This window comes from Nothoprocta perdicaria, unplaced genomic scaffold (assembly GCF_003342845.1).
Source record: "Nothoprocta perdicaria isolate Ctin4 unplaced genomic scaffold, notPer1 scaffold_29, whole genome shotgun sequence".
In the NCBI taxonomy this organism is placed as follows: Eukaryota; Metazoa; Chordata; class Aves; order Tinamiformes; family Tinamidae; genus Nothoprocta; species Nothoprocta perdicaria.
Window position 1 is genome coordinate 753,420 of NW_020455521.1, and position 12,674 is coordinate 766,093.

The window sequence follows — 12,674 nt, forward strand, 5'->3', positions numbered from 1 at the left end:
TGCCTTCAAACACCTCATATTTGACTGTCTTTGACCAGAAATATTTCTATCATTTCCATACCACCAACAAATTGTTAATTTTCCTAGATCTCATTGTATAACTCCCTCATGGTCCAGATTGCTTGCCAAYAAAATCATCTAATTCTCTTACTACCTCACTAAGAAAACTACTGCCCAGAACATTACTAATTTCACTGACTACACACTAATAAATAAACTTGCATTAGCGTGATAGATTTATAAAGTGCGTCAGGCTGTACATAGTGCCAAAGAAGAGCAACCACATGAGATTTCTAGCCTATAAATCATCTCTCCTCCTTGTTTCTGCTCTTTTATTACTTGTTATGGTGTGCTGCAGTGGTAGCACACTGATAGCCAGCCATGCAATTACAAATATTAAATTCAAATTAGCACAATGAAAATAGTTAGACTGCAAAATATATGGTCCAACTATGCAATGTCTTCTGTAACTAAGAGGTTATCCCTATAAACAAAGGGAGTTGCAAAGAAACATTTTTGGAAAAGTTGGTGCTAGTTGGACAGGTAGCTCTGAAGTCGAACAGAAACAAAAAAAAAAAAATCATTTCCAAAAACAATACAAAGAAATATATATTTTTGCTGCTATGTCTATATGTTTATGAATTTGGGGTAAGCTGTAAGGAGCTAGCTAGCTGGAGCAGAGCCACTGATGGGCTGATCAGTGAAAAAGYCCATTCCCACTGTGGAATATTTATAAGGAGGTGTCTACCTCACTTTCGGTAGAGTCACTTTACTTCAGCAGAAACTCCCCCCTAGCAGCCTAAGAAAGGATTTATTTAGTCTAGGTAAAGGTATATTTTAACACGAGCGTATTTTCTTTCCATCTGACAGCTGTAGAACTGTGGCTTGCAACGGAGTTCTCCGCACGGCCGTCTCATTTCAATCACATCTGACCCCAAGATTTATTTTGCAAAGCGTATCGACTCTTATCTTCCACCTTCATTGAATTTCACTCTGCTTAAGGGCCGACAACTGGGTGTCACCTTCCCGGTTATATTTTCTGGCTGAAGGGTGGGCAGCCTCCTGGAGGAGATGGCAGAGGGTGATAGRGCAGCGCTGGCCCCCACGCATCAGGTGTGCTGATGGGGGAGATAGCACAGCATGGAGCCCCACYAGACCTGCCCCGCTGCTCCCTCTGGAGATGGCAGGGAGCCTGGCAGCGTGGCAAGTGGCAGCGTGGCAAGCAAAGTGGCACAGGGAGGCCACCTCCGCTGCAGTGACCGCTAGCCCACGGCCAGGAGATGCACAGCGGGAGTGACCAGTTGCACGCACAGGCTCTGTCTGGCTCCCAGATCTTCTGCCACCTTTTCTTTGGTTTCCTGCGCTGGTGGTTCTCTATTCAAACAGGTAACATGATCTTAAAAATCTCTTCCTCAGGGTTAGACTTGATTGCGTGGAGAAAAATAAAACCAGCCCTCCTCTTTCTGTGGTGGTTAAATTGATGCAAACCTCTAAAATGAGTTTAAGCAAGCAGTTACTAGTGACTAAAATCCAAATCTTGATCTTGTTCTTTGCCTCTCCCCTCCCCAAATTCAGACAGCACTGTTTCTGCTTTCCAGATGTGAACAACTGGATTAAATTCTATGTGGAACTTTAAAAAAAAAACCATAACAAGGCAGTGGGTCACGGTCTTCACAGCACTGAGGAAAAAAATGCAAAAGCCAGGTTTCTGAGCCCAAGCAACACGGCTGCAGCAGCTGCAAGGTCACAGAGGCTGAAGCAGAACCATGCAAAAGAGATGATAGCCACAAGGACAGCAGCAGAAAACACTGGTAATTTTTTTTTCCAGTCATAGTGACTGAAAAGCAGCATTAATTTCTATAACGCTGCTGTGTTATGCCACCAAAACTGCCACCGGTTTGGGAGTGAAAAGGCTTTCCCAGTTCTGAAAAGAACTTCTGGTCTTTGAATGTAAACCCCAGAGGAGATTCAAGAGAGCAGTTAACATTCTCTGAAACTCATGAGGACTGTTTACTGTGATGGTCTATTTTGGAAAAGAAAGTATTACGAGTGAACAAAAAATGCACCTGGAAGATACTGGAAATGCTACCAGAAATGTCAAAACCTGTTTGCTGTCAGCAGCTTATGTTCATTTTGCCAGTTCTGCAAAAAGTAGTAAAATGGTAAGAGAAAAGTTAGCCTATACACTTGGGAGGAAAAGTCTGATCATTTTCCCACTGCTTCTTTTCAAGGTTTTCTTAGTTTTTCTCTACCTGCCAGAAATCCTCTCCTAAACTTTTACTTTCTTTAGGTATAATTCATACTTAATGCTAGTCACCCACCTTTCAGGTCAAAATACAGATCACCTCCAGCAGCCAGACTCACTAGCATCTTATGCCCCTATTATGATCTAGAGTCATTAATCCATTTTTTAAAACGTGATTTCTAAAATATTGTATTCATTTTGCTATGCAAAAGCAGCAAATACAGTGTTGAGCCTAACTTGGTGAGGCTGAGAGGGAAAGGAACCTATTAATGCTTTACTTGTTAATGGAAATTGAACTGAGATTTAAGGAAATGTAGCCCCATGCAGAGAAAATCTCAAATGACAACAAGAATGAGAAAAATGGACTATATTTTTGGCAGAAAGCTTACTTATAACAAAGAATTTCTACTCAGAGAGCCCTGCTTAGAGGTATTTAAACTGTCAACTTTGTTTTAAAACTATTTTAACATCAATTACACACTAGATTCATAAGTTGATGTTCTACTTTCTAGCAAGGATTTAAATTCTTGTAAAATTCAACCTGAAAAAGCAGCAGGTTTGTCATTTTTTTAAAGCTTTGGAAGGCGTATTCTGAGGAAGGGACCATAATACTTCCCTGCCATTGTGATTTTCTTCCTAAATTTGATATTCTTAAAAGTTTCCAGGAAAGCCTTTACAACCAGTATATCACTTAGGGGAGACTTCAGAATAGTGCAGCATGCAGATACTACAAGCTTAATGTTAGWGTTAAATTTCTCCTTGATATGATTGTTAATCTTAAAATCAACCTCAGGCAAAGCCACTAGGACAGCAGGAAAAAGTTTTCCAATTGAATACAAGATCAGTATCACTGTAGACTTACTRTCTTAGTAAGGCGCTTTTGCCAGCTAGTGTGCTCTGAATCACGTTAAGATTTTCCTCCTACTTTTTCTTCTCGCATTAACTTCTCATCTGCTCCTCTTTCTGCACRTGACTAGAGTCAAGTAAGTAAAAATATCTTCTTCATTTTAGTATTTTTATTAGGCAAAAAGAAGAATGTCATATGGAACTTCAAATGCTTGTGGTTAAGCTCTGGCAGAGGTTTTAACTTCTTAAACCAAAGAACTTACAGTAAGGTCGTTAAAGGAACCGAAGATTTTAATACAACTTGCTTCCGTAGGTTTGATACATGGAAGCTTTATAACAACATTAGAAAGTTAAGCTTTCTTGGCTCTCTTTATTCTTTGGAAAAAAAGTTTCAGCTGCAGACCAATGCAGATCAAGCTTAAATGAAGCTGACCAGCAGCAAAGATGCTTCAGATCAGGGACAGAAAGAGAAGCTCTTTTGATGTGCAGCCCTGTGAAGAGTCAGCAGGAATCAGAAACCTCTCAGTTGCTCTCTTTTATCAGGTATTATGCTAGTTCTCCAGCTGCAAAACTCCTTCAAATATTTTTAGTGATGAGGAAGCCCTGATGTATGTATCACACACAAAGTAATGAGACTCAAGTTAAAGGCAAAAAAAGTTGTTGTTCTTTAACTAGATATCCATAATGTGGAACTGTCTGAAATTCACTAAGGTATATATATGTAAAAGGTATAAATGTAAAGTGTATATATGTAAAGTGTATATGGTATAAATATATATACATATAGGTGTGCGTATATATAATATATATTATAAAGGTAATAAATGTAAAGGTATAAAAGTAAAAAACACTCTAATACTTGGAAGCTGTATAGCTATGACAGGCATCAATTCCTTGGTGCCTTGTGTTTATAGTGAAGCCATTTGCATACTTGATGTACTAACTTGCACGCCATCCAAGTTTGCTTTATACTGGCAGATGTGGACATTGCCAGCACTGCAGCACCTTATTTTAATCTCAAAGAACCTAGGCATGAGAGAAGTCAATATGTTTGAACCAAGACTGCATTCCATTTAAACTCAATTGACTTAAACTGCACTTTTCAAAACCATGCATACATTGAAAAAAATCTTATGCAAACTTTGTGTTATTTACACCATTTTCAAAAACAATAATGGAAAAAAGTAACAATTACCCATCTATAAAAGTAAAAAATTCATCTTAGCTTTTATAAGTTACTACATTATTAATGATGGGCCATTCTAAAACACAGTGAGAAATATTAGTTTCCGTTCAAAAACTTCRGAAAACACGTTGTATTTTAGGTCCCAACTCCATTATACCATGTACAGGCTCAGCTCAAACCACTTGAACACAATACCTTTGAGATCTGAAACATCTTCTCTTTCTCCTAGCTAACTAAATAATGGAAAAGTACATGCTGCACAGATGCACATCCTCATCTTGTTGTTTTTTTTTTTTTTTTTTTTTTTTTCTTTTTTCCTCCAATCCACTTCCTGGATTGAAAACTACTAGGATCTAGCAGCTACCTTAGAGTAATCACAGTAAAATGCGAGTGAAAAAGTAAAAATAAGACTCCTAGTTTCTGATACAATATTAAGTAGGAAGTTAAGCAAATCTCATCACTTTATTTTTCCAGTTATCTACAGGATGGAAGCTGTGAGCACAAGCAGAATCAAAGTAATGATTAGACTGTGTATTTTTGGCCACAAAAATAATTAACTTTGTATTTGCTCACCAGTTATTCTTTAGTTTAAGCCAGTATAAATGAGGATGATAATTAAAGGCTACTTCCCACTTTCCTGAAAAACTCTGCAAGACTAATACATTAAGCCTTTAGCAAATACTTTCATCAGTTGAAATAATATCAAGACAGTATTTGGTCATATTTAAAATATTCTTCCCTAGATAAATTATTATTTTTACCTAGTATTTTTACTGAATTTCTTACAGCTAAAAACATAAGTATCATTATCCTGAGGTGCTGCAGTCCAAGTTAGAGATCTGTAACTAATGAAATCATTCTCTGAGACTCAGTACTTCAGCTCAAGTTGTGGTCCAAACTCTGATCTCTGACAATAAGATGTTCGAGTTAAGTGTTCAGACTACCTGATTGGAATCAAATATCAAAACTGCTTCAAGAGCATTATCTTAAATTTGTCTTTTTTTGTAGGATGATACAACGTTATTTTATAAGAGTGAAGAGATTTGATTATAATCATCTTAACTCAAACCCCTCTTTATTAAAGAGGAAAACACAGTGACTAATAGCTGCTGTTACAGGCAGACATATGCCTTAAAACAGTGTTAGAAAAAAAAAAAAAGGTTCCAGTGAGGAGAATTTGTTCAAATAACTATATTGTCCTGTTTCCTTTGGATTTGGAGTCATGCACGTAACTGCCACCAGGATGCCCACGAACGCCAGCTAGACCTTCACGAGGCCTTTCAGCAGCAGTGTTTTGGATAAGCCATTTTCTGCAGGAAGAGAGATTCTGCTCGCTTGCAGCTTTCCAACACAAGCAAAACGCCCTTCTCACACTAACGGTGGTCAGCCAGCCACCCTCTCTGTACTCAGCACACAGCTGGGTTACAGAGCTGAAGAAAGGTCAGGAAAGGAGCCGTTGGGCCCATATCAAAACAGGGAGACCAGCATGGATGAAACAGAGCATAGCCTTCAGTCCCAGGTTAAAAAGTAAACCACCAACTCGCTGYGAGGCTCCACAGCAGCACCAGGAACAGAGGGGTACGGGTGGGTTTAGCATCAATTTTCCTATCAGTGTTTATACAAAAGAAATGAAGAAGGAAGTAGGGCACAAGCAAGTCTCTAGCAGCCATAATACAGTCTCAGCCCTACTAAGTACCKGACTAAAAAACACAAAACAGAATTTCACACAAGAACATTTGGGATAAAGCTGCTCTTGTTCTCTTTTTTGTTGTATTTGTATTCCTTTTATCACTACCATTAAGGGACTGCTAGTCATGCACGTAGAGCTGTTCTTCCTCAGATGTCCATACTTCTATTTTCACACACCTGTACTAGAAATTGCTAACATAAGAAAGTAATAAATGAAAGCACTTGCCACCGGGGGAATAAATACAATAGTCCTGATTTACAGAAATTGCAAAGCAGAAGGGATAAGTTAACAGCAAATATTAAATAAATATTTTGATATCTGCTTATGTTCAGTTATGCTTCTGTAAATAAATGACTGTAAATGTTCTTTTTTTTTTTTTTTTTTGCTTGTGAGAATTTTCAAATCAAACCCTTTTTTTTGGAAATCTACAGGAACAGTTAAAATAAAGTTCTATTTGCTAACAGTAGTTAAAGTGCATAGTACCTAATGTACATAGTAAAGTTATGGGGTTTTTTTTTGGTTTTCTCAGTCATACAAAAGTCTTGATGTAAATGATATGTTTCAGCAGAACTCCTTTCTACACAAATATTTTGAACATTTCTAATAAKATGTTAAGCTTTGTAAAGTTTAAAAATCCAAATTAATAAAAATGCTGTGGGAGGTTATAATATAGTTTATTTGGAGCTCTGCTGGAGTAGGTATGTATTTTTCACGTGAAAGTGTATACAAATAGATTTAGTAGAAAAGCAGTTCTTTATATATCCAAATACTGGACTAAATTTAGGTCCATACTAGAAAACCTCAAATATGCTCCTTTAAAACTTGATTCATCATAGAATTAAACTCTTTTCTTTGGACCTCCATATACCTACAAATAGTAGGAGATTTTCTTTCCCAGACACTTGCAGCTCAGTCTCAGGAAGAGCCACCCATTCTGCATGCGAGCAGGACCAAGCATTTGGATTACAATCACTGCACTAAGGATGCAGCGCTGAAGCTCTGGACCAATGTCCTCATTCTATTTATATCAAAATAATATATGAAAAGAGCAAATGAAATAATAAAAAAAGTCTCTCCACTTTCTTTTCTTCTGTCTTAGTATTATCCAGCCCAGTCATTTGCTCCTCATTGTGTATCAGCAACATTCAGAGCTGGGTTTCAAAAGCAAGAAGGATTATTTTTGAGTTGGATGCGTGTGCCAAATCAATCAAAAATTCTTAAGACTAGAGGGTGCCTTTCACCAAAGTAGAGACATGCTTTTCATACTTGACAGTAGGAAAGTTATTAAACTTTCTTTCCATCTGAGGTTTTAGATGTTCCAAACACTGTAACTGTAGGACAGTATATATTAGCACATAATATCACGTAAGATAACATCTTTGAAATAAAATCAGTACATATGGSGTATTTAACATCTCCATGGTAGCTGTACCATTGCTGGTGCAACAAACCAGAATCTCATAAAACAGGGAGACATATGCCTAGTATCTGCTGTAACTGGTTAGTCTGATGTGGCCTTTCTTGATTAGCACGCAAGAAGCTTGTTTGTCATGAAACCAGTAACGGGTGGAGAACATCACCATATGATCCTGACATGCATGTGGTTGACACATCCATCAAGAACAGGATGAACAGGACCACGTACTGGAACACATGAATTTGCCACTACAGCTCCAACACACTTGCGGATGGAATACTTATATCCCACAAAAAGACCAGAACATGTTCCTCTGCTGAACTACATCACAAATTCACTAAGGTTCATGCTGTTTCCCACACATCTTTGGTTCTAAGCTGCTGCTGTCACCTATTTCTCCCACTTTCTTATTTCACTTTTAACCTTTTGCTAGAAGGAACTGGGTGCAACAGTCAAGCTGAATTTTTGTCTTGTGAGACATAGCTATGATCAGATTGTAAACAGAAAGCAATAGCAAATAACTGGAAATGAAATGTTTGACACTAGTYGACTGATAAAGAATAATAGCTCATTGCCCATGAAAGTCAATCACCTGATTTACAGCCCATACAAATAACACTGTTTTTCCCCCTTTTTCTTTGTATTTCCTCCTATTCTTTTACTTTTCCAATCTGTATGCACATCTCTGGAGATCAAATCTGAAAAACTACAGCTTTAATTAAAAGAATTTTTTATACCCGTCGCTCCTGCTGAGAGCAATTAATGGTGTAAAACACAAAATATAGAAAAAAATACTTTTCTTATTAAAAAGTATATGGAGTGATCTCAGTTGAAAGTATTTAGAATAAACACTTGATCCTTTAACTGTTTGTTTTCTTTTCATAACATACAAGCAAAATAAAAATGTGAAAATACTTTCTTAATCATAGGATACAAATTAGAAATTTAACCTCCTAATAAAAGAATACTGATAAAATGGCAACATATGTTTTCTTGGGAAAAGTTTCTGATTCTTAAAAAGAAAAGATACACTTTTATATTTTTTTTAAATATCTCCCTGGTGCATTTCACTCTAAAAGACTTTCAGAGGAGTTTTATGATATTTTCGTCACACTCAGCACGAGCTTATTGTCAAAAGCTCTGCAGGTGAATACTGCTGTGCACATGCAAACAGAGTCACTGTACAATGAGGAAATATTGMAAGAGAAAGAAAATGAGAGGCAAGATTATTTCTCCCCCTCTTTTTTTTTTTAGCGGCAGGAGCCTTTAGTACATCTATACATCATTTTAGTTCATAATAGCATCCTTTGGGTGTGCAAAATTAGAGTGAGATATGCTSTGAAGAACTCTCTTGAAATAAAATCATAGTTAACACCTAAAAGTGTTAAAATGTTGAAAAAGTGCAGCATTATACTACCCCTTTCTCAGAAAATAGTAAATTCTACAAGCATTTTCTAGTAAAGGTTTTTACTTAAAGAATCAGCGCCCGATTCTGCTGTGGAAAAAAGTCCAATTCTTGCTTTGAACAGGGTTTTTCTTAGAAAAGCAGGAGAAAAAGCAGGAATCAGTTTTTCAGTAATGAAGATGGATTCCTCCATTTTCCTTTTTCTGGGCTATAATGTATTATTAAAAACTTCAAAGTATTGCTGATGGAACATACTATAATAATAGCATTGCTGGAAAAGAGCTCTACTTCTTTTTCAGGATAATTTATTCCAGACTGGGCCAACTGGAAAGCTTTTCAAAGTCTGTCAGCACCATTAGCTCTTTTCTTTTGTGGCAAAAGCAAGGCTATTGGATGTATATTGATTTGATGTCATTCTGAGACTGTACAAGATTTGGAAGCTGGAGAGAATTGTATATGTGGGTGAAACAGGAAGAAAAAAGCCAATACCAAAAGTGCAGCCAGGCTCTGAAAGCAATTTGATCTGGGGTACCTTATCAGCACTTCTGATTTCACTCTTTTTCACTCAGGTACTCAGGTCTACTGATATTCAGCAAAATAAAGTCATTTTTATTACATTAATTTTATTCTTTCAATCAGTTTTTTGTTMTGTGGTCTCCTGCTTATTCAGAAGAATAAAATATACAGCACAGGAATAATCTGCTGCAAATTATGCATTAATCTTCCAGCCTAAACAAGAATTGATGTAAGGATTTGTTACGGTTTTTAGAGCTTTGGGTATCAGCCACTATATAAGCATTATAATCCTGAAGTTTTTGATTACTAATATGTCCAGACTCAGTCTAGATGTATACTAAAAGTATTAGAGGTATTTTTGATACACAGTCAGTTACACATCTAAAAGGACTGAGGCACATTGCTCTGAAAAATACACAATTTTTAAAGAAAAATATGATAGAAAAATAATGCTTTATGGAGTTTACTSCTATCTTGAATTATTTCGTGGATCCTTTTTAAATCCCAATCATGCAAGAAGCTGTAACCACAACTGAGATCCTTTTACCTTGAAGGAGAAGATACCCTTAGTCACTGATRGGAAGATGAAGCCTTTCTTTAGGTCAATGTGTTGTTGGCAAGCGAGGCAAATACATAAGAAAATTGGTCTGCAATTTGACTTTTAAATCACAAGTGTGGAGACTTGCCCAAATAAGATCATATTTAGGAATATTGCCCTGAATATTCCTTTTCTGACACCAGAGAAGCAGTACCATCTGGTTGGAGGCCATTTTTTTCCCCCAAGAGAAGAAATGGAGAAATATTAGCAGCTGTAAGCTGTAAAGCTCCCCATCATGGAAGAGCATGGCATGCCCACCTCCCCAAAATCTCAAGGGAGCTCAAGACAAACCAGATCTCTGTTTAGAGAATAAGCCTGAAAAGACAAATTGTGGTAACAAATATTTATTGATAGTTCTATTATCATTTTTGCCTTTAAAATGTCACATCAGTGTCATCTCAGTCACTTACTTGACTAGCATTCAGCCTAAAATAAGGACACAAGTGTGACAAAAAGTAGTTTTCCCCAAAAGGTGAGAGATACCAGGTTTTGAAAACTCATAAAACGAGATGTTTATGATTGCTCTGAGTATTTGTTTAACTTTCAAAACTTCTTGCTAAATATATCCTAGATTTGAATTTACTTCTTTGTCTGCTTTCTTGGAGAGTCAGCTTTCTTACTTTAAATCAAATTTCCATTTTACAGTAAAAGGCCATGTCATGCACATCAATAAACTCACACACAGATTTTTAGGCGGGCTTCAAAACTGATACACAGGATTGTGTGGTTTTAACTCATTTAAGAATTTTGCTGACCTTCTCAAAAATAGTTCTGCATGTTTTATGCCACTTCTCTGAAGCTTTTAGAGAGGTAAAAAAAGTTACCTTATGGTCTCTGTGGCTGGGAAATTCATAGTTAGATAATAACCATGTAGGACCGAATTTTTCTAATCTGACTGCCCAGTAGACCTACATATTCATGTATTTTGTGTACCTCAACACCCACAGGCATGAGAATGGGTGAGAGTCAAAACCTACCAACCTCAGTTGGTTTTCAATTGACTTAGTTCAAGATAAGACTCAGAACGAAAAATAATTCATTATTTTACCAATTTTGTGGGTGCAAAAGTAGAAAGCCAAATGAGATTGGTAGGTTTGAAAAGGTGGTCCTTTAGGGATATAGATTTAATATATAGATATAGATACACACATTCAGTGAGCACCTATTTTCTACTTTAAGCTTGCCATACACGTGCATAGGGCCCGAAACAAATACAAGATAAAAAATGGAGGATAGCTTTATTAAAGAGCTGTGCTATTGTAGTAAACAACTTCATGGCTTTGCTCTTGATCTAAAGTTAGATCAGAAAGATAAGAGTTAGACAGCATGCCTTAGGAGAGAAGTGCTAAAAGAGAGGGACTATGCTTTGGGCTGAAGGGTGGGCATTTTCCTGGAAAGAGAGAAAAGAAAGTCAGAAATCAGCAGAAAATAATCTTAAGTCAGACCTACTGTTCACAACATTTTTTGCCATGAGTTACATTAATTACTAAATTAGCAGCTTACTGATTTTTGTAGCCATGTAGTGAGATACATAGCCACAGTATTACACTTAGATCATAATTTTAATCAGTCTGCTCTAATACTGAAAATATAACCCATGAAATTTAAATTCATTTAAATTTAAATACTTAAACAAGCTGAGGATTTTTTTAAAATCTATTACCTCAGAATTTCAACTGCACTCAATGGGAGCCATTTGATATATTCAATAATCTTTGATATGCTTTGACAAAAATCATACTAGATCATATAATATACTTCAATAAAAAAACAATACTTAGATGAAGTCAACTATATAAACTAGGTCAGCATGAGCCAGTGGCATTACAAAAAAACAGAACATGTGAATACTTTGGTCTTTCAAATAGTTCAAAAGGTTGTTCCATAAAGCAAGTGGGCTGAAATATGGTTAATAAAGTATTTGTTGTCTTCTCATAACTGGACATTTATGCAAAAAGAGTAAATGATTTAATAAAACATCRTTGCTAAAAATTTGGATGAATCTTCATGAGGAGTCAGGTGAATATTTGGAAGAACTAGATATCATTGGGAATGGGAAAGAAAATTCCATATGAGCAGGAAATATATGAGCAGCTGTGTATTTATACATGAGCTTGTTAAACTGACTTGTACATCAAAAATAATTTCAAAAGGTCTCTCAGTAGATCTGTAAATAATTAAAAAGTAATTAACTATTATTTTCTGGGAAAAAAACATTTTTTAAAGTTAAGGGATCGTAAGAATGAGCTGCTACACTCCCACAACTTATTATTAACCACCAAGAAAACAAATTCCTAATACATGTTTAAAAGCAGCACAATCATATTTTCTTTCTTATTTTTGATAAAGAAAATCCAAAGCAAAGCAAAAATAAAAATTGTACTTGCGGGTTAAGGGGAAGGAGGGAAGTAGTGTTCACTTTTTCTGACAGCTTATGGGTGAGTCCATTATGCACATGTGCAATCACATGTTTGGCACAAAAAGTTACCAGAGTACAAATGCTCATTGGTTTAACACATTGTGTAATTTGTTTTCTAATGTATGCTTCTGGTTATTGTTAATACTAAGCAAATCAAAAGTGCTGTTTTGGGAAAGYTTTACAGCTGGCCCTTCATAAATCTAAAATGCCAATAGCTGTCAAATATTGTAGATACGCCTTAGAGAGAACATTCCAACCGTTTTGGTCATACTGTAACTTTTGTTTCAGAAATATGGTTTTAATAGGGTTTTGGTAGGGAAAGGCTTGAATTTCTAACTCGGAACTTAAATTA

General features: G+C 36.3%; 1 long non-coding RNA gene across 1 annotated transcript in view; it reads right to left on the minus strand.

The window, feature by feature from the left end:
• Window positions 1-1,294: 1,294 nt before the first annotated feature.
• The window catches only part of LOC112949318, a 39,111-nt gene continuing 27,731 nt past the window's right edge, over window positions 1,295-12,674 (minus strand). Inside the window, exon 3 of the long non-coding RNA XR_003249808.1 lies at window positions 1,295-1,374. This is a non-coding gene — a long non-coding RNA (uncharacterized LOC112949318). The remainder of the gene's footprint in view (window positions 1,375-12,674) is intronic.